A 20487-nucleotide genomic window follows, 5' to 3' on the forward strand; every position below is an offset into this window, starting at 1 on the left:
AATACATTTGACTCTCAGGGTCACAACAAATGTACGTTAAATACTACAACACAATGTGAAATTAATGTTAATGTTAATTTGTGAAAATTAATACATGTTAATGTGAAATTAATACAAAGAGAACAGATTTAATGTAGATCATAGATACAATTCCAGGAATATAATGATACTTCCCTCCCTTTTTTAAAAGGTTTATTTTATTTATTTGAAAGACAGAATTTCAGAAAGAGAGAGAGACAGAGAGAAAGAGATCTTCCATCTGCTGGTTTATCACTCAAATGGCCACAAAGACCAGGAATGGGCCATGCCGAAGCCAGGAGCCAGAGATTCATACAGGTCTCCCACATGCGTGCATGAGCCCAAGGACTTGGACCATCTTCCGCTGCTTTTCCAGGCACATTATCAGGGAGCTGGATTGGAAGTGGAGCAGCGGGGACTCAAAATGGTACCCGTATGGGATGTGGGCACTGCAGGCTGTGGCTTACTCTGCTACACCACAACTTCCCTCCCATTCTCTTCCTTCTTTTCTCTCTTTATTTCCTTTTCTTCCTTCCTCCCTTTATTTATTCCCTTAATTATTTCTTTCTTTCTCTCTCTCTTTCTTTCTTTCTTTCTTTCATTCTTTCTTTCTCCCTTTCTTTCTCTCTTTCTCTCTTTCTCTTCCTCCCTCCCTCCCTCCCTCCCTTCCTTCCTTCCTCCCCCCCCTTTATCTTTTTTCTTTTCAAGTCAGAGTTACAAAGGGAGAGGAAGAGAGAGCAGGATCTCTCCTATCCACTGGTTCACTCTCCAAATTACCTCAATGGCCTGGGCTAGGCCAAGTTAAAGCCAGGAGTTAGGAGCTTCTTCCAGATCTCCTATTTGCACGCAGGGACCCAAGCACTTGAACCATCCTACTCTGCTTTCCCAGGCTCATTAGCAGGGAGCTGTATCAGAAGTGGAGCAGCTGGGTCTCAAGCTGGGACCCATATGGGATACTGGCACTGTTGGAAACGACTTTACCCACTAGGCCACAATGCTTCCAGTTTCTACTATTGCTTGTCTCATTCATACTTTCTAAGATAATTGGATATTTCATGTCTCTACTGCTTTTCCTATTTCTTTTTACTTATTTGACAGGTAGAGTTATATAGTGAGACAGAGACAGAGAAAAAGGTTGTCCTTCCTTTCGTTCACCCCCCAAATGGCTGCTATGACCAGCGCTGTGCCGATCCAAAGCCAGGAGCCAGGTGCTTCCTCCCAGTCTCCCGTGCAGGTGCAGGCACCCAAGCACTTGGGCCATCCTCCACTGCCCTCCCAGGCCACAGTAGAGAGCTGGACTGGATGAGGAGCTGCTGGGACTAGAACCCAGTGCCCATATGGGATGCCAGCGCTGCAGGCGGAGGATTAGCCAAGTGAGCCATGGCGCCGACACCAACCTAATTTTTTAAAGATTTATTTATTTACTTGAAAGTCAGAGTTACACACAGAGAGAAGCCAAGACAGAGAGAGAGAGAGAGAGAGAGAGAGAGAAAGAGAGAGAGAGAGAGGTCTTCCATCTTCTGGTTCACTCCCCAATTGGCTGCAATGGCTGAATCTATGCTGATTCGAAGCCAGGAGCCAGGAGCTTCTTTTGGGTCTCCCACGCAGGTACAGGGGCCCAAAGACTTGGGCCATCTTCTACTCCTTTCCCAGGGCATAGCAGAGAGCTGGAAGGGAAGAGGAGCAGCTGGGACTAGAACCGGCACCCATATGGGATGCCAGCACTGCAGGTGGTGGCTTTACCTGCTATGACACAGTGCTGACTCCTATATAAAATTTTTGTCTCAACTACTATCCTAAAAATGGAAGTATTCTCAATATTATCAATAGCATTCTTATTGGCAAATATTTCATTTTATTCCTAAACCTGTATCACTGCGCTGTGTTGGTTCTGTGTGCTCCCCAGTGACTTAATCTACATTAGCCCCCAACACTATGTCACTCATGCCTCAGCCTGAGTTCATCCATAACTTAGATGTGCTACTCTGTAGTTCTGACCCCAACTCCATCCCAAGTTCTAGTATGACTCCACTAGGGCATCTCACAGGCAAAGTAAATACAGCGCATAGAAAGTAGAACCCACTATAAATTCAATTAACTCATTTTTTTATTTATTTTTATTTTTGACAGGCAGAGTGGACAGTGAGAGAGAGAGAGACAGAGAGAAAGGTCTTCCTTTGCCGTTGGTTCACCCTCCAATGGCCGCCGCGGTCGACGCACTGCGGCCCGCACACCGCACTGATCTGATGGCAGGAGCCAGGTGCTTCTCCTGGTCTCCCATGGGGTGCAGGGCCCAAGGACTTGGGCTATCCTCCACTGCACTCCCTGGCCACAGCAGAGAGCTGGCCTTGAAGAGGGGCAGCCGGGACACAATCAGGCGCCCCTACCGGGACTAGTACCCGGAGTGCCGGCGCCGCAAGGCGGAGGATTAGCCTAGTGAGCTGCGGCACCGGCCTCAATTAACTCATTTCTACATTGGAATTCGCCTCTTAATTTGTTACAAACTTTTCCCCAGCCAATTAAACCAGAAACCTGGGTACTACCCCAGTGAGATTTTCTTATTTTCAATAGTCGTATCTAGTTAATTACCATACTACCCAGATTTTGCTTCCAGTTTCCGAAATGCTCTCTTCCTGTGTCTGCCACTGCCCTTGGTCACTCAGAATGTCAATGATTACTGCAATTAATAACCCTGTTGCATCCCTTGCCTCCACTGTTGCTGTTTTCCAATCAATAAAGCACACTGCATCCAGATGATCTATAGAAACGAAAACGTATCCAAAGCGGCTATGGTGGCTCTGCCATTGTGCACTGCATGCCAGGTGAAGTTCTCCAGGTCTTCAGAGGCATGTTTGTCAGGAGATTCACAATCTGCTTCTGCCCAAGTGTTCATAAGCTCACATCATCGCATTTTTTCCTTCCTGCTTTTCAAACTCTGCCCTCCAGTTTGAGTGGCAGACTGATGTTCCCTAAGACTTAATGCTGTTCCTGGAAAATGTTTTCATTCCCTGAATGAATAATTCATTGTTTTAGTCTTCAAAGATCCAATCCAATGGGAAAATCTTTATTTTGCTGTAGTCTTATCCACTTCTATGATAGCTTCATTTCTAGTCCCCAGGAGTCTCTGTTATGCTCTGTCCTGATCCCACCACAGTCTCTGAAAATAGCCTTGGGGGGTGAGTATTCCTCACTACCGGTAAGTTTCTGGGACCAGAAGTAGTTTCTCTTCAGCCTCTGTCAGATCTTAGCTCAGGAAGAAGAGCCCAGTGGAGAGAAGGAATGGTCGCACAATGTTGTGAATGTACAGACTCTACTGAGTTCTGTACTTTATGATGCTTATTTTTGTGTTATGTGAATTTCATCTCAATAAAAAATAAAAAGAAAAACTTCATTTGTCTAGCTATTAATGCAGAATATTTAGATCCTATAGGTGAATGAAACTGAAGTTTAGAAATACACTGACATATTTTGGAGGTCAAAGCTATTTGATTGGATGTGGGGACTGTTGCTGACTGTGTGCAATCTCCTTGCACTTGTTTGAGTTCCACAGGCTGTGATAACAGACACCTTTGGAAGCTGGAGCTCTGAGGAGGTGACAGCATGGGAAATTTCCTATGCAAATTTGTTGAGGGTGAGGTCATTCTGCAAACGACTAAGCTATACATTTACTTATGGTTAATGAGCCACTTACATAATCGCCATTTTCAAACTCTAATCTTTGATTCAGTTACAATGCAATCTTTTTGATGATCACTATAAGAATATTAGGTAAAACGAAATACTGTCATGGCTAATGCTCAGAGATTATAAATTACATCAGGCAATGTATATATTTATAGGAAAGGCATATTTCATCATTTGAAAAAATTATCAGCTGCTTTATTTCAGAGTGGCTTATTATACGGGAAACTACATACGGATTGCATCCTGAAAGAGTACCTTTGAGTTCTCAGGAATGCCTCTTACTTAAGTCTTTATTGCACAGCTCATTGAGCTTTAGTTTCCTGATGGAGTTATCATCAGTTTCCATGTGTGTTAAATGATTTTGTGAAATGTGAAGCACTATGCAAATAATCATCTTTGGAGTCAGACAGAAATAGTAACTTGAATCTCAACAAATTTGAAAAAAATGTGAAATTGTTAAAGTAAAAAAAAAGCATAAATTAGAAATAAAACAGAGAAAAAACCTTTCTCAACATTACTATCTCTCTTACTTGCTATGTTTTTAGTTAAATATCCTTAATTCACTTTTTTTGGAGGACATAAAAAAGATATGTGAACATCCACATTAAATGAATTGAATATAACTGCAATAATTACCCTCTTTCTTTTTAAAAATTGTTTCATTATAGTAACAACTTTAAATCACTGTTTAAATGAGCAAAGTGCAGGAGCAGTTTCTATCTTCACTTACCTGTTAAGTTACTAGTAAAGCAAATCAATATAAATGTTTCAATTTCCATAAGGACTTACATTCAAAGTCTTCATTCTCTCTCATATTTCCTATTTAGCTTCATAATATCACCAATTCATGCCAAATTGACTTTAGGGAATACCTTGATAAATTTTAAAGTGTACGGAAAAAAATACATTGAAACCTTGAGTATTTTTAATTCCCACAAATTCATTAAAATTCCATAATGTATTAGCTAAGTGTTATTTGAATATTGATATTGTGCATCTGACTTTCCATATAAAAAGTTCTATTCTGTAGCTAATTTTGTGCCTTTTCATATACTGAATATGGGCTTTATGTTCATGTATATATATATTATATATATATATATATACATGTATATATATATATATAATTTCAGAGCTATAGCATGGACATTTGAGTATTTTAACCTTCCATTTAGAATTTTCTTCCCCTGCTAGTGCAGAAAAAAAAGAGCTGAAATAGAATTTCAACTTGAAATCTCAGAAATAACACCCCAAAAGACCTGCTTCACGTATTTTATTTTGGAGAACTCTCTTAGATAGTTAATGTCTATTTATATGGTAATTGGTCCCCAATATACGTCTACTTTTTCTCCTTTCAGCTGGATTCCATTTTCGCCTAATAACACCAGTCACTAACGTACTGTGTGAGTACAAATGATCTTCATGAATAGGGCTGAACAAATCAATAAAATGTTCAAGTTTGGCTTAAGCTGAACGCTTAACAGTTCATGAATTAAAATGAGATGAGAGAATTCTTGTGGAGAGTAGGGCATTACTCTTCTTTATTCCAGCGATTCTTCACGAAGAACAGCCCTCATTGCAGTAAACTTCCTGCTGCCCCTGTCCCACTCCCTTCTGGCCCTACCAGGATGCTTGCTTCCAGTCGAGAAATTTTGGAAGTGCCAGTGTGGGTGAAGACATTCATGGCAAACTTCCACATCATTGGTAGATTGAGCTGATATATTCCACATGCATTATATATATTAACATAAGGGAAAAGAAGAAAAACCCAGCTATTTATAACATAGAAGGAAATGTGAAAAAGAAAATTCGAGAAAAAACAAGAATAATTGAAGTCTTGCATTTTCAATCTTGACTTGGCTAATGTTTGTTGAGCACCTACAGTGTGCCAACCAGTCTTCTATGTATCCTGGAGAGGTACCTGCAAAGAGATATTGCAACACTGTCTCCTTCTAAATGAATGTTCAGGCAATATACATGTATAAATAAACAAGTTTTTTTTTTTTTTTTGACAGGCAGAGTTAGACAGTGAAAGAGACAGAGAGAAAGGTCCTCCTTTTTTCCGTTGGTTCACCCCCCAAATGGCTGCCATGGCCGGCGCACTGCGCCAATCTGAAGCTAGGAGCCAGGTGCTTCCTCCTGGTCTCCCATGCAGGTGCAGGGCCCAAGGACTTGGGCCATCCTCCACTGCCCTCCCAGGCCACAGCAGAGAGCTGGACTAGAAGAGGAGCAACCAGGACAGAATCTGGCACCCCAACTGGGACTAGAACCCAGGGTGCCAGTGCTGCAGGTGGAGGATTAGCTAAGTGAGCTGCGGCGCTGGCCAAACAAGTTGGTTATTAAAAGCAGTCATTGTTCTGAAAAGTACTGAAAGGGTGGTACCATAAAGAATGATTAGAGGAAGTAACTGGTTAGCAGATCATGATGACCTATTTGCATGAGGCATATTTGAACTGAGACCTGAACGAGAACGAAATTGTGACAGTGAGGAGGACGTGTTTCCTGGGCACGGGCTTTTCAGTGGGGGCCGGCCCTAAGGATGAACTAGAAGGCCAGGGTGCTTGGGGAAGGGCACGGAAGAGCGAATGGGGCAAAACCAGGGAGGAGCCAGGTGCCTTGGGTCCTCCAGGTCAGGGAAACAGATGATGAGGGGTTGATTAAACAGAAGAGCATAAATATTCAACGTTCTTAATGATGTCCCACACAGACAATAGAGCTTAATAAATGTGAAACCAAGGTTTTCCTCCCTAACCATGCATCACTACCCGGAGAATGTCCCAGAGATGAAAACTGCCAGAAGTGATATAGGATGGGCTATGATTCTAGCATGAAGCAAAGATTTTGCCAAAAAGCACATTGTAAAGAACTTTGTCAGATTTTATCATAAGTGGTAAGGAATTCATTTAGTTACTGTACAGCTAGGGTTTCTCAGCAATCAATACAATCCTGTATCATTTCCATTCCGGGGGACCCCAAAGTGTATGTTTTTAAAGGAGCGTAATCCTACGCTACCTAATCAAAAATACCACATTGGGGTTTAACATCTTATGTAACTGATGGGGCTGGCACTATGCTGTAGTAGGCTAAGCCTTTGCCTGTGGCACTGGCATCTTATATGGGTGCAGGTTCATGTCCTGGCTGCTCCTTTTCCAATCCAGCTCTCAGCTTAAGGCCTGGGAAAGCAGTGGAAGATGGCCCAAGTGCTTGGGCCCCTGCATGGGAGACCCAGAAGAAGCACCTGGCTCATGGTTTTGTATCAAGCCCAGCTCTGGCTGTTGTGGCCATCTGGGGAGCCAAGCAGTGGATGGAAGACCTTTCTCACTGTCTCTCCTTCTCTTTGTCTCTGTCTTTCAAAAATAAATAAGTAAAATCCTTTTTTTAAAAAAGGAATTTTATGTAACTGAATACTCAGCCTGTTCCCTGGTGCTGAATCAACATGACAAGGTTTGAGGGTAAAGAGAAAGTCTATCCATAAATAAGGGGTAGCAGAATCCCAAGTCTCCAGAACTGCTGCCCTGCTGAGGGTGCTTTGGGTTGTTAAGGAGGCTACAAAAAACGGAAAGTCAGGAATAAGGAGGGAAAAAGTAGCAGCTTCACAATGGCCAGTGGCCAGGCGATAAGGGGCTGGTTGGAGACGCAGTGGTCACCTGGTTCAGTTACATGTTTACCTTGTGTCCAAGTTTCTGGTTGGAATGTTTATGATGGCCAGTGGATTTCAGTGCTTTCTGTACTGTAACTTCCCTTAAACAAAAACTCTCGGGACAATGCCACCATCACGTTGTCACTTACAACCCTGTAGGGCTGGCTGTACCACTTCCTCAATTCAGTGATTTAAGCTAAGGGAGAGAGGCCAAGAGGCTGGGCCATGATTGTATTGAGCATTCAAGGCACTGTTTAGTTTCATTATGATATCAACTCTTTGAAATCAATGTTTTTCAGTTTCCTTCAGAAATGTTAAAATTCAATGGTCTTGGCCGGCGCCGAGGCTCAATAGGCTAATCCTCCACCTGTGGCGCCGGCACACCGGGTTCTAGTCCCAGTCGGGGCGCCGGATTCTGTTCTGGTTGCTCCTCTTCCAGTCCAGCTCTCTGCTGTGGCCCAGGAGTGCAGTGGAGGATGGCCCAAGTGCTTGGGCCCTGCACCCCATGGGAGACCAGGATAAGTACCTGGCTCCTGCCATCGGATCAGCGCGATGTGCCGACCGCAACGCGCCAGCCGCGGCGGCCATTGGAGGGTGAACCAACGGCAAAGGAAGACCTTTCTCTCTGTCTCTCTCTCTCTCACTGTCCACTCTGCCTGTCGAAAAAAAAAAAAAAATTCAATGGTCTTGTGTGTTGGTCAATGAGATGAAATTCATTCCTGCTGGTTCTGGTGACACTCTGGTGTTGGTAGCACTCTGGGAGCAGGACTGAGCCCAAAGAGTAGACCATGGCAGGCCCAGGGCGAGGATGCATTTGCAAAGGGGTGATGGGGGTGATGGGGGTGATGGGAAAAAGCACAGCCTGGAAGGAGAAGACACTGATTTATCCTTTTTCTGTTTTTAATGAGCAGCCCTAACTCCCTCCCTGTGACAGTGCAGGCAGACCAGGTAACTGGATTCCTCACCTCCCTTCATTTCAGGGGTTCAACTTCCTCAAGCGCTTAGGCAGGTGGGAAATGTTGAGGTGGGCACCCACAGCAAACTGAGGAGGAAGCTGCCTTCCAGCTGCCCCGGGGTCTTCATCTGATCTGACACCTGTTCTGGTCCAGTTCCTACTATGGAGGCTAAGTCCTGAGACAAGCGTCCGCCTAGCCCTTCAGATCTGTAAATTCCTGCTCCCTCTGGGACTGTCAGGGAAAAGTCTGGACCAGGCCACAGACTGAACCTCAGCAAAGGGTACAGGAGCTGGCATGAGAGTTCAGGCTGAGCTGTGAGTGCCGTTTGCTTGAAGACTGCTAAACACACGGACTCAGAGTACACACGCAGGCTGCAGCCCTACCTTATGGATCCAGTTTCAAATAAGGTTGTGGTACTTTCCCTAAGGACTGGTTATGTCTATTATAAAAAAATACATACGGAAGTGAATGTAATAGAAGCTCAATGGGTCCCATCATGTACTTCCTGGATTTTCCTCAGTTTAAATAAATAATTTTTCTTTATTTATCCTAGGAACAAGAAGGATTGATAATCTTAAAAATGTTAAAATATGGATAGATGTAAACAAACATCAACTGTAAAACACTGACATTGTTTAGATACTAGGGTTAAAAGGTGGGGGCTGCAATATTTAAGAAAAAAAGATTTAAAGCCAGAGGGGTGAGATAACAATAAAATAATCCATGATCTTTGAATTGCTTCGTGGTGCTCTTTCAGTCTGGAAGTGGAAGCCTTTGATCAATTTGGAAAATTCTCTGCTGCTATGCATTCAAATAATATGTTGAGTATTTTGAATAATTCATGGAACATGAAATTAAAGGATAGATTTATTTGGATGCAAAAAAATTTGAAATCAATGTATAATTTTTTCATTAAGTGTGTTTTCCATGAATCTATTTCGATGAAGTATTCTTATGAAGACTATTATGTCATGGATTTCCAATTTCTTATACCAAAGTACATTTATTGTTTAATTCAGCTTTTCATGAGCTTTTTGAAGCATCCTAATGCTTTTGCTTGGTTCTTTTTTCTCCCTTTTATCTTAGACTCCAAGTAATGTATCCCAAATTCCTGGCCAAAATTCTGCATGTCTCCTATAATTCATTTTTCTCTATATTTTCACATGTTGTACTGCAGTATATGAATTTTCTTCAAATTTTCATTCATTTTAAGTTATTCTATTTTTCTTTCTATTTATTTTCTGTGTCCCAAATTTATGTTTTTAGAATTTTACCCTTAAAATAATCTATATAGTATTTATAGATTTTTTTATTATTTTCTAATAGTTTTCATTTGTTTTGTTTCTTGGACATCCTTGATAAATCCAATGTGTGGAGGAATCATGGAGCTGTTTCTATTACCTGTGATTTCTGTGGTTTCCCTTTCATAATACCTCGTGTTGTGTACCTGGTACTTTCACTGTGCATCTGACAGTGAGTTTCAAAATATATTTTTAGGAAATATTTAATGCCAGGGATGTTGTTCCCTCCTTCCAGAGATTATTTTCTTTTATTCCTGCCATGTGCCTGAAGAACTAGCAATCTGGGCTCATTCTAAGCCTGTTCCAGATGTTGATATTTCCTGTGCCATATAAATGACGTATAGGTGAGTTATAAGCTATGGGAGGCCCTGTTTGCTCTGTGTTCACACTCTAATCAGTGCAGAACTTGACTGCACAGACACTACACATGTGGAGAGACCTGAAAGAAGCTACTGTCCCCTGGCTTCTGCCTGGCTCAACCCTGGCTGTTGTGGCCATCTGAGGAATGAACCAGCCGACAGAAGATGAATCTCTCTCTCTCTCTTTCTCTCTCTCCCTTTCTCTCTCTATAACTCTAACTTTCAAACAAATAAATAGATAATTTTTAAAAGAAAGTACTTTTAATTATTTCCGGATCATTTCTGTGCATGTTGGTAAGATGAAACATTTGGGTTACCCAACACGCAATTTCCCAAGTGCGGTTAAGATAAGACATCAGATGTTCTGCCTTCTTGTTTCGCTTGCAGCTGTAAACAGTGTCCTTTATGATGTCTGTTTAACTCAGGGTTTTACTGCATTTTTATGTATTTGCTGGTGATTTCATGGTTTTAAGTGTCCCCCTAGTGTAGTTCTAAATGATGTCTAGTATCCTAAGCACAAGAAGGCTTTGATGTTTCTTACAGAAAAACACAGATTAACATTTCCTGTGAGTTACACTGATGGTGGCTATGAGTCCGACATCAGGGAGTCAACAATGTATATTAAATAAGGTGTCCTTACACAGGCACAGGTTGAATGAGGTTATGCATTAATAAATCGGCAAAAGTTTTGTGGACAGAGGCTCACAGGTACCTAATCCTGGGTTTCCATGAGAAGCAAATTTCAATATTCACTAATTCAGTGTTTATTGTGACTTCATAAAACATAGCTACTGCGAACTGAGATCCATTTGTAACTTCAAATATGCCCACCCAAGATACACAAAGTGTCACAACATTATTAATCAGTGTTTATAAATTTAAAACATGCTCAATAATATACACCATGCTTATGTATTATGATTCAACATTGCAAAAATCAAATACTATTGTCTACATATTTAATAAAATGTCAATAAATATTATAATGCTTTATATAGAACTTGACAAGAGGTTTTCAAATGTTTAGAGTTTTATTTATTTATTCACTTAAAAGGCAGAATGACAGAGAGTAAAGGAAAGAAAGAGATAGAGAGAGAAATTCCATTTGCTGGTTTATTCTTCAAATGTCAGCAACAGGCAAGCCTGTGCCAGGACGAAGCCAGGAGCCAGGTACTTCGTCTGGACCTCCAGTGTGGATGCGAGGAATGCAAGCACTTGGGCACTCACTGCTGCCTCTCTGGAACAGGAGCAGGAAGTGGATCAGAAGCCAAAGGGGGACTTAAACCCAGGCACTCAGATGTGGGCTGCTGGTGTCCCAAGTGGCAACATAACCCGCTGCCCCACAATACCAGCCCCAAATTTCTAAACTGTATGTAGATGTGCAGAGATACAAAAATAGCTAAAGCACTCTGGTAGAAGACTGTGGGAGAACTTGGACTGCCATTTATAAAGCCAAGTTCTAAAACATATGGTTCTGATGCAAGCGTAGATGAGAGAGCATAGAAAATAGCTTTCAAATAGCCCTGTGAATATATGGACACATGATTCATGACGTAAATGGCTCATCAGAGCAGTGGAATACAAGCAGTCTTTCAGAAATGGTGCAGCAAAAAGAGACCCCACCCCCCCCCAAAAAAAACTTTGAACACTATTGCATGTAATTCACAAGAATTAATTCCTCAGAGTGTGAACACATAAATAGAAAACACACAAACATGGGCATATGCACCAACTAACCAATCAAACAAATAAATAAAGTTAATTTAATGAACAGCGTATCGTCATGGATTCAGGATAGATACTCACCATAGAGAAACAAAGTTGTTCACCAAAATTCAGCAATAAATAGTGAAAAGGATGCTATTTGCAACATAACTTTATCTCCAGAATATACTTAAAATTTACACACTTCAATAAGGAAAAGATAGACAACCTCTGAGAAAATAAGCTAAAACCATAAACAGGCTGAAATAAACACAGACAGACATAAAGGGGAGCAGTCCAGTGATTCATGGTCAGCATGAGTATGGAAATGAAACCCTGTTAGTAACCAGGGAAATACAAATTAAACAATAACAAAATTCACTTTCCATCCATAAGCATGACTAAAATTAAAATGATCAGACACAGACACACATGGGGAATCACAGAAACTCATATATTGATGGTGGATATATGAATTGTTATATACTTTACAGAGAATAGGGAAATATTGATGAAGTTGAAGATGCCTATGGCCTATGACTAAGCAATGCATTCCCCAGGGTATGGTGCTAAAGAAAAATTGCTCAGGTATTTGTGAAACTATATAGAAGACTTCATTCGAGACTATTACAATAGGAGAGAGATCGGGCTTTTTGCAGAACAACCTCCCATACTAGTTGGAGGTGTTGCTGTGGAGCCCTGAAATCTGGGTCTGCTTGCCAACGTGGAGAAAACCGTCCACTGACATCTGACATCGGGAAGGTGGAGGTAAGTAGATGTTTATTGCAAAGTGCCAAGCAAGGAGCCAGGCAGCTAAGGCTGCTGGGCAGAAGCCAGGCTCCCCAAGGGGTTAGAGGTGACATCTGTAACAGATTAAACTGGAGCTGAGAGGCGCCTGTCCTGCTCGTGTTCAAGTTCCTGGTTGATCAGTGGTGCTCCTGAGCTTCCTTTGATTGATCAGCAATCCCATTCAATTTAGGGAATTTGTGACGCCCAAGTGGGCTTCAGATAGTCTGGGAGTTACATGTAAGTGGGAGTTACCTTCTGCCCCAGATCTGGAATCCTCCTGGCTGGATCTGGAGTTCTCCTAAACAGAACTATTAAAGACAATACTGGTCAACAGGATTTCATCTATTGGAGAAGCAAATGACACCCTGAGTCGTGATTAGAACCTTCTTGGGCCAGTTATATCACGCCCTCTATTCAGCGGATTCTTTTTGATAAAGGACAGGCAAGGACACCTTGGGTTAAGAGAGACAGAAGAGAGGCTGAGCCCTGCTTTTGTGTTAGAGGGGTTCAGTCTTGGGCTCAACTCCTGATGCGGTAAAGAGAGCTGAGGGTTAGCAGCCAAGGAGCAGAGTGAAGGGACACAGGAAGTTACTAAGAGGGGACAGGGATTCCTGTAAACTGATCTAATGGGTTTCTTGCTAAAGGCAATCTCAGAAAGTAAACATCAAAGGAGATCAGTAATCAAGAGTGGGGATTCCCACTAAATGGACTTAGTAAGGGCTGAAACTGGGCTAGGCCACCCAAATAGAGCCTGTGGACAAGAAGAACCTGATTTGTTTTCTCATGGAGAGAGTCCTTGTCAACACTCAATAAAAATGCCGGTGAATGGGGTCTTTAAAGAACTGATGGAAAACTGCTTATTATGAAAAAACTGCACGGATTTCAATATTTCCTGCACTGAAGTAAGCACATCTCTGAATTCCATTTTCCTACCACCTTTTGAAATATCTCTAGGAGAGAGATGCATGAGCTTGTTCAAAGCACTATTTTTTTCAAAATTGCCAAAATTTCAAAATAATCTGAATATTGATCTATGGCAGCATGAATAAATAAATTGTGATATATTCACACAGTGAACTATTTTACAAATTTGAAATAGATGGCCTATAGTTACAGAAAATAATATGAACAAGTATCAAAAGAATAATGTTGAGGAACAAATGATATAAATTGAAAAAGTAGGCAAAGATGTGCCACAGTAATTAGAGATTTACACTTGAGCAGTAAGAAAGCAGTGAACTGGTGACATAACATTGAGACATGCAGTTACTTTTCAGAAGTGAGAGGAGGGTTATGACAGAAATGAACCTATGGGGGTATTACCCATTATTTTGAAATATTCTAGTCATTTCTCTAGGTGGAAGTTGTGTGTGTGTTGGCTATGTAAAAATACAATACCTGAATATTTCCTTTATGCACCTTTCTGAATTGTGTAATAAAAAGTATTGAAAAAATTTAATGTATTGTAGCATTTTAATAAGTATATTATTTAGAATAGAGATTTCTGGTAGTTTTAAACGACTTGTTAGCCATTTCTATGCAAAACTCAGACATCATTAATATAACACCATGTATATCTATTTTCCACATCATTCTTTTCCTTTTTATATATTAAGCTATCATTTTATAAAGGGTAGACTATACTGCTATAATTGTACTTTCTTTTGAAAAAGAATAAGACTCATGCTTTCTCTTTTCTTTTCAGGAGTGACCTATTTACACTCAGAGGTATTTTCGTTATCTGCTGAATTCTCCATTTCCTTTATGCAATACTGACTTTGCTAAATTCTCTGAGACAAGCATAATATGACCAGAAATCTTAATGTTAATCAATACAGTGGTTCTGGAGGGGCCTTGAAAACAAAACAAAACAAAAAAGTCGGTGGTTTCTCCCCTTATTTCTTGTTTCTAGAATGGGTTTAAGTTCTGCAAGATGAATGATACCTTTTGTTTTTGAAACTGAAAACTGATAGACATCTTACTTGCATGTAGTGACATCAAAAGCTTGTCTAAAAGCATTACACAAAATAACTAAGTAATTTAATTAAAATAAATTAAGTATATTTTCATGATTTATAGTTTAATGACGCTTTTGGAAAGTTGAAAATATTGATGGAAACCCTTGCCCATATCTAAGTAGTTTGCGTGTCAGATTTTGGAGGAGACGTTCCTGTCTTCTTAAGTAATCACCTATAAAAGAGCAGGCAACAGTTCTATTTCTTGGCAGTGCAGTCCGTGTTCTGGCTCATCGTCCCGTTTCTCTTACTCAAAAACAAGAGATTGACATGTACTTGAACAAGCATTTGGTTAGGTTCTGGGCACAAAACAGAAGAAGGAGAGGTATGTGGCACAGAGGTAGCCTCAGAGTTAGGAAGACAGAAGCCTTGCACCATCTGAGGGAAATGGAAGGTGAGGTGTTTTGAGAAAGAAAAACGAAAATTCAGCTCCATCAGAATTTTTGATTTTTACTTATGGATTGCAAATGAATATAGTTAAGTAGTTTAACCTCCACCATTATTGCATTTCCTACACAAAGTCCACATTAAATGAGGACTATAGGACAGAAGAGTGGAAAAACCTATGGGTTGAGTTATTTCTACATTATCATTTATTAAATATCATAAAGTTTAGCAGCTTAGTAATGAGAACTAAAATGGTTTAAATGCAAATATTAGAAGAGTAAAATGTAAGTTTTATCAGAAACAAAACTCTCCATGCATATTTAATAGAAAAAGGAGGGTACAGTGTCCTAGTTGATAGGGAAGATGACCTTGGCCTCTGATTTTAGATTTTGTGTAGAATTATCCTCACTCTTCTGCCTGTATTCATGGAATGACTTCAAGTTGAAAGTTCATAGCTGTTTTGTATTATTCTATGCACAAGAAATCCAAAAATTTCGTGGAAAACAGAATAAAAATATAAGCTTATTTGGACTCAAAAGAATCTTTAAAATACATACATAATTTTTTCATAATATGTATTTTCCATAAACTTTTTGAAGCTTATATGAGTCTATCTATAAGTTTATATGAAATTGAAGCTTTATTACCTCAGTCTAGTGAAGAATATTTTACAGGCATAGATCACTCATCCTTGAATAAAAATCATCTTTATGAAACAACCCAGGAGTTAACTCACTTGCCAATATCTTCAAAGAGCAAATCGATCACTGGTGAGGAAAGTGATATTATTTTTAACATGGTAACATTTATATGATAACTCTGATATTAAAAGTTAAACTTCCAATATCTTCAAGATTACACCTTCCGTTTACTGAATTCTATAGCATATCAAATAGTCATCCCTGTAACAGTAATGGAAGTAGAAAAAATAACCATTTTACAACTGAGTGAACTGAAGCTCTAAAAGGAAGTTCCTAAGTCACTCAACAAGGGAGACAAGGAGCTGACAAAGCATCCCAAATCAGTCTCATATAACATCTATGTGTGATCTACATAAAAAAAGGGCTGCTATAACCTTTGAAGTATAACACCATTATTAATCAATAATCAGATCTCTTTTTTTTAATTTTTTTTTTTGACAGGCAGAGTGGACAGTGAGAAAGAGAGAGAGACAGAGAGAAAGGTCTTCCTTTTTCTGTTGGTTCACCCCTCCAATGGCCGCTGAGCCCGGCGCAGCGTGCTGATCTGAAGCCAGGAGCCAGGTGCTTCCTCCTGGTCTCCCATGTGGGTGCAGGGCCCAAGCACCTGGGCCATCCTCCACTGCCTTCTCGGGCCACAGCAGAGAGCTGGACTGGAAGAGGGGCAACCAGGTGTGCCGGCGCCGCAGGCAGAGGATTATCCTATTGAGCCGCGGCACCAGCCAATAATCAGATTTCAAAATGGTCTTATTTTATTTTTTTCACTTTACAATATTATAACAAATAATTTTAATGGTTTTATTCTTCGTATAAGCTATTGCATTTTCTTTGCTTAATATATGCTAAATTGATCTTCTGTATATAAAGATAATTGAAAATGAATCTTGATGTGAATGGAAGGGGAGAGGGAGCGGGAGAGAGGAGGGTTGCAGGTGGGAGGGAAGTTATGGGGGGGGAAGCCACTGTTATCCATAAGCTGAACTTTGGAAATTTATGTTCATTAAATAAAAGTTGAAAAAAAAACATTATAAGCATTCATCACATCCAGATAACAAACTGCATGTTACATGTTTTTAAATATGCAACTCATGAGATAGAAATGATATCAGTTGTGATGAATACATCAGTATTATTATGGTAAGGTGTGGGGAGCAACTCGGACTAGACTAAGTTACTGGAATTAAGACTTATTCTATACATCTGCTCTCCCACAATATAGCTCTGGGAGAGGAGGAAACAGCTTCTACACAGCTGCCTCTCACCAACTTGACAAGCTGCAGGAGCTGCTCCTGATTGGAGGAGAGCAGCGTACTCGGCGTGTGGGTAGCAGAGTTGGGATTGGTGGAAGAGGACTATAAAGGAGGAGAGAGACAACATGCACCAGGAACATCTATCTGGAGGAACATCTGAGCAGCCCCCGAGAGAGCCGGCCGGCGGTGTGCCGCTCCCCCGTGGAAGTGGGGAAAGTGGCAGGGGGAACCGCCCTTCCACGGAGGTGAAGGGATGGTAGCCAACCCGGGAAGAACCAGCAACAAACCCCGGGAGGGCCGAGCAGACGAAAGAACAGCGCAGGGTCTTGTGTCGTTCCTCCACGAAGAGGGGGAGCGACATAATGGTGCCGTGACTCGGATAGGAAACCTAGGCAGGGTTTAGTGTCGTTCCTCCACGAAGAGGGGGAGCGACAGTAAGGTGCATCAGAAATAAAAAGTAACCAACAAATGCTGAGCCCAAGGACAGCTGGATTTCACGCCTGCTGACTCTTACCCATGAGCCATCATATAGGTTCATGTATCCTAGAGACAGGGGATATGATGGAGCCATTTAGACACTGGATGCCCTGAAATTGTTGCTTCTCTTCTGCTGAGGGTCACATTTAAATGGGAGTTTTGCTGCAGAGAAAAAGGGTCAGCCAGGACTTGTGGATGACTCAAACTTCACTTATCCTCAGATAGCATTGCTGTTTAGCCTCAAACACGCAGAATGATGCATGGATAAAACAAAAATGTGAGTAAATCAGAGCAAATAAATGAGAAAGATTATCTTATTTGTATACCTTAAAATATGGTTTTCATATTTATAAAATGAATTTGTGGCAATTGTACCTAATTTTTTAAAATAATGTTATATACACACAAGAAACCAAGGGGTTGGTGCTATGATACAGCAGGTTAAAGCCACAGCCTGCAACACCAGCATCCCATACGGATGCCAGTTCAGGTCCTGCTGCCACATTTATGATCAAGCTCCCTGCTAATGGGCCTGGGAAAGCAGCTGAGAGATGGTCCAAGTCTTTGGGCCCCTGAACCCACATGAGAGACCCAGAAGAGGCTTCTAGCTCTGGCCTGGCCCATCTCTGGTCATTTCTACCATTTGGGGAGTGAAACAGCAGATAGAAGATCTCTCTCTCTCTCTGTGTCTCTCCTTTTCCCTCTCTGTAACTCTGACTTTCAAATAAGTAAAGCAGTTTTTAAAAAGAAATCAAAATACCCTGAAGACTGCAATTTTAAGTATATTAGTACATTTAATTTTGTTATTTTATACATAGGAACCCCAAAATATCGTGTTGTGAAAAAATGCACTTTCCATAAAATTTTTGAAGTTCATTTGAACATATGCATAAGTTTGTATAATACTGAAAGTACATAATTTTCAGCTTATATTTTATTATAAATTATTATTTTATTATTATTTTATTATTAACATTTATTTTGCAAATGCAATTTTAAATGACTATCTTTTCATGGATTTTGCATTATATGCCAAAGCAATTTCCTTTTGCTATTCCAAATTTTCAAATTCTTATATATGGAAATCATGGAATTGTGCATTTCTAGGATGAAAATAATTGCACATGCACGTTGTACTCACTTTCTAAAATTAATACTCTGCTAGGCTTCTAGATATGTAGATTTTGAGTCAGCAAAGCACTCGTCTTTAAAACTCTGAAAATACATTTTTGAGTAATTTTCCAAAATACTGAGAACTCCTTTTGGAAAAAAACTGTGGTGTGTTTATCTTTCTTTTCTGAGATCCCAGCAAAGAAATTGGCACAGAATTGGTATTTCATAAAAGGACTTTAGAGCTGAACTGGCTGGTAATGTTTTGTGAAATGGAACCAAGTTGTAGTTTCCCCCGCAGTGTATGAAAATGCTATTGTAATAGCGTTGAAGATACTTATTTAAAATATTTATAATTTTAAAACTAGTATCTCCTCATTTCATTTGTCAAAGTATCCGATTAAAGGTGGGAGTGATCACTTAATACATTTGTCATGCACTTAAGTTTTCACTATACTATGTCCCACTGCACAGCTTTGAAATACTAACAAAGTCCAGGTGGACAAGCTGCCACCTCCGTTTGGTGCCGAGGTAGCCTAAGTGCTAACAGTCTAGTGGACACAATGTAAACCTGCGTTAAGCATTTTAAAGCACAACATACATGCTGTCTCTTTAACTGCTTCTTTTCCATAAATACTACGCTTCAGGAGGCTCACATTCTACAAGAGAGAACGTCCCCGTTAATAAACCACTGGTATCAGCGCCAGCGGAGGGAATGCAGACACAGAGGCTGCACAGAAACAGTTACAATCTTTAGTTTAATTTTACTTTATGTTATCAATGTTTTCCCCACTTCACCTACTAAATATGCTCAGTTCCTGGCATATAGTATGTTCTCAATAAATATTATTGAAAAACAAAATTAGTAACACCTGAAAAAAAATTGAAGGCTTGGTTTCAGGTTTAAGGTGTTGAGGGCTAATGGCACTTTAATCCTAGAGAACACTACTTTCTTCTTCCCTTTTTACTCCAATGATCTGCTTTGCAATGAAAAGCTCTGTCCCCGTTAACTGGCAAATACAATTAACCTTTAGGAATGATAACTTAGCATCAGGTCATTGCACATTTTTTCCTTTCTTTCCTTCTCTCTTCCCTTCCAAAGCACAAATCCAACGCTGGCCCTCTGAAAATCCCAGGACATCATCAGTAAAAATGCCCACATCTTCCACGTCGCCTGAGAGCAGCCCTTTGCCTCTGTCTCTGGGGTGCTCTGCCACATGCTCTCTTAGGGGCTCAGTCCCCTGCACCCTGAGGCGGTGCCCACAGCCCTTTCACCTCTCACCTGGAGGAGTGCACTTCTCTCGCTGCCTTCAGAACATTCTCCCCTCCTCCACAGTAAAGATCTCCAGTTCTGAATCACAGCTCAGCAGAGTCCATCAACACTTCTTCCTCATTGTTGTCGTCCTGTGCACGTCCCCCAGTGATTCTCCCTCGCTTCTTGGTGATTTTAGCTCCTGACTCATTGCCACTCTGCTCAAAATATCCCTGTCTTGCGTTTGTTGGAATTTGATCACTCACATAGTTGATCTTTCAGAACCCAATCGTCAAGTTATTTGAAGTCTTCTCCTCTGGGGATCTTGTCGTGCAGACACTCTCCCTATCACTCATTGCCTCCTCATTCCCTGACCTCGCCACCAACACCACCACCAGCCCTCCATGAGCTCAGCTTCATGCGGCACATCCCCTGAATATCACGTCTCATATTTCCTGCTTATGCCTCTTCTGGTCCCAGCCATCTTTCAATCCTACCAGGTTCTCTAGTCTGTTGCTCCTAAAACTCCATGGCATCCTTTCCTTAACGTTAGTCCCCTCGTTGCTCAACACACTCACTTCCTTGCACATACTGTCAACCCCCTTGCTCTCTGCTACTGCATGGTGCTCACTTGGGAACACTACAATCAGATATATTCCACCACCTCCTTGCTTGCGTCTGTACGGCGACCACAGCTAAAGAAATACATCCAAACTCGAGTACGGAACTTGCCCTGTAAATTCATCATGGGGCACCTCGAGTGGGTGCTGGATGACTCATGGTAGCTATGTCATACTCCCCCACTCTCTGCTCTTCTCTCTCCAGGCTTCCCAGCACCGCTTTCCCA

General features: G+C 40.9%; 1 long non-coding RNA gene across 1 annotated transcript in view; it reads right to left on the reverse strand.

Moving 5' to 3' along the window:
* The window catches only part of LOC149123676 (uncharacterized), a 39357-nt gene extending 19082 nt beyond the window's left edge, over positions 1 to 20275 (reverse strand). The window contains exon 1 of the long non-coding RNA XR_016215103.1: positions 19671 to 20275. This is a non-coding gene — a long non-coding RNA (uncharacterized LOC149123676). The remainder of the gene's footprint in view (positions 1 to 19670) is intronic.
* Positions 20276 to 20487: the final 212 nt, after the last annotated feature.

The sequence above is a fragment of the Oryctolagus cuniculus genome, chromosome 10 (genome assembly GCF_051225735.1).
Source record: "Oryctolagus cuniculus isolate XC-2025 breed Fujian yellow rabbit chromosome 10, ASM5122573v1, whole genome shotgun sequence".
In the NCBI taxonomy this organism is placed as follows: domain Eukaryota; kingdom Metazoa; phylum Chordata; class Mammalia; order Lagomorpha; family Leporidae; genus Oryctolagus; species Oryctolagus cuniculus.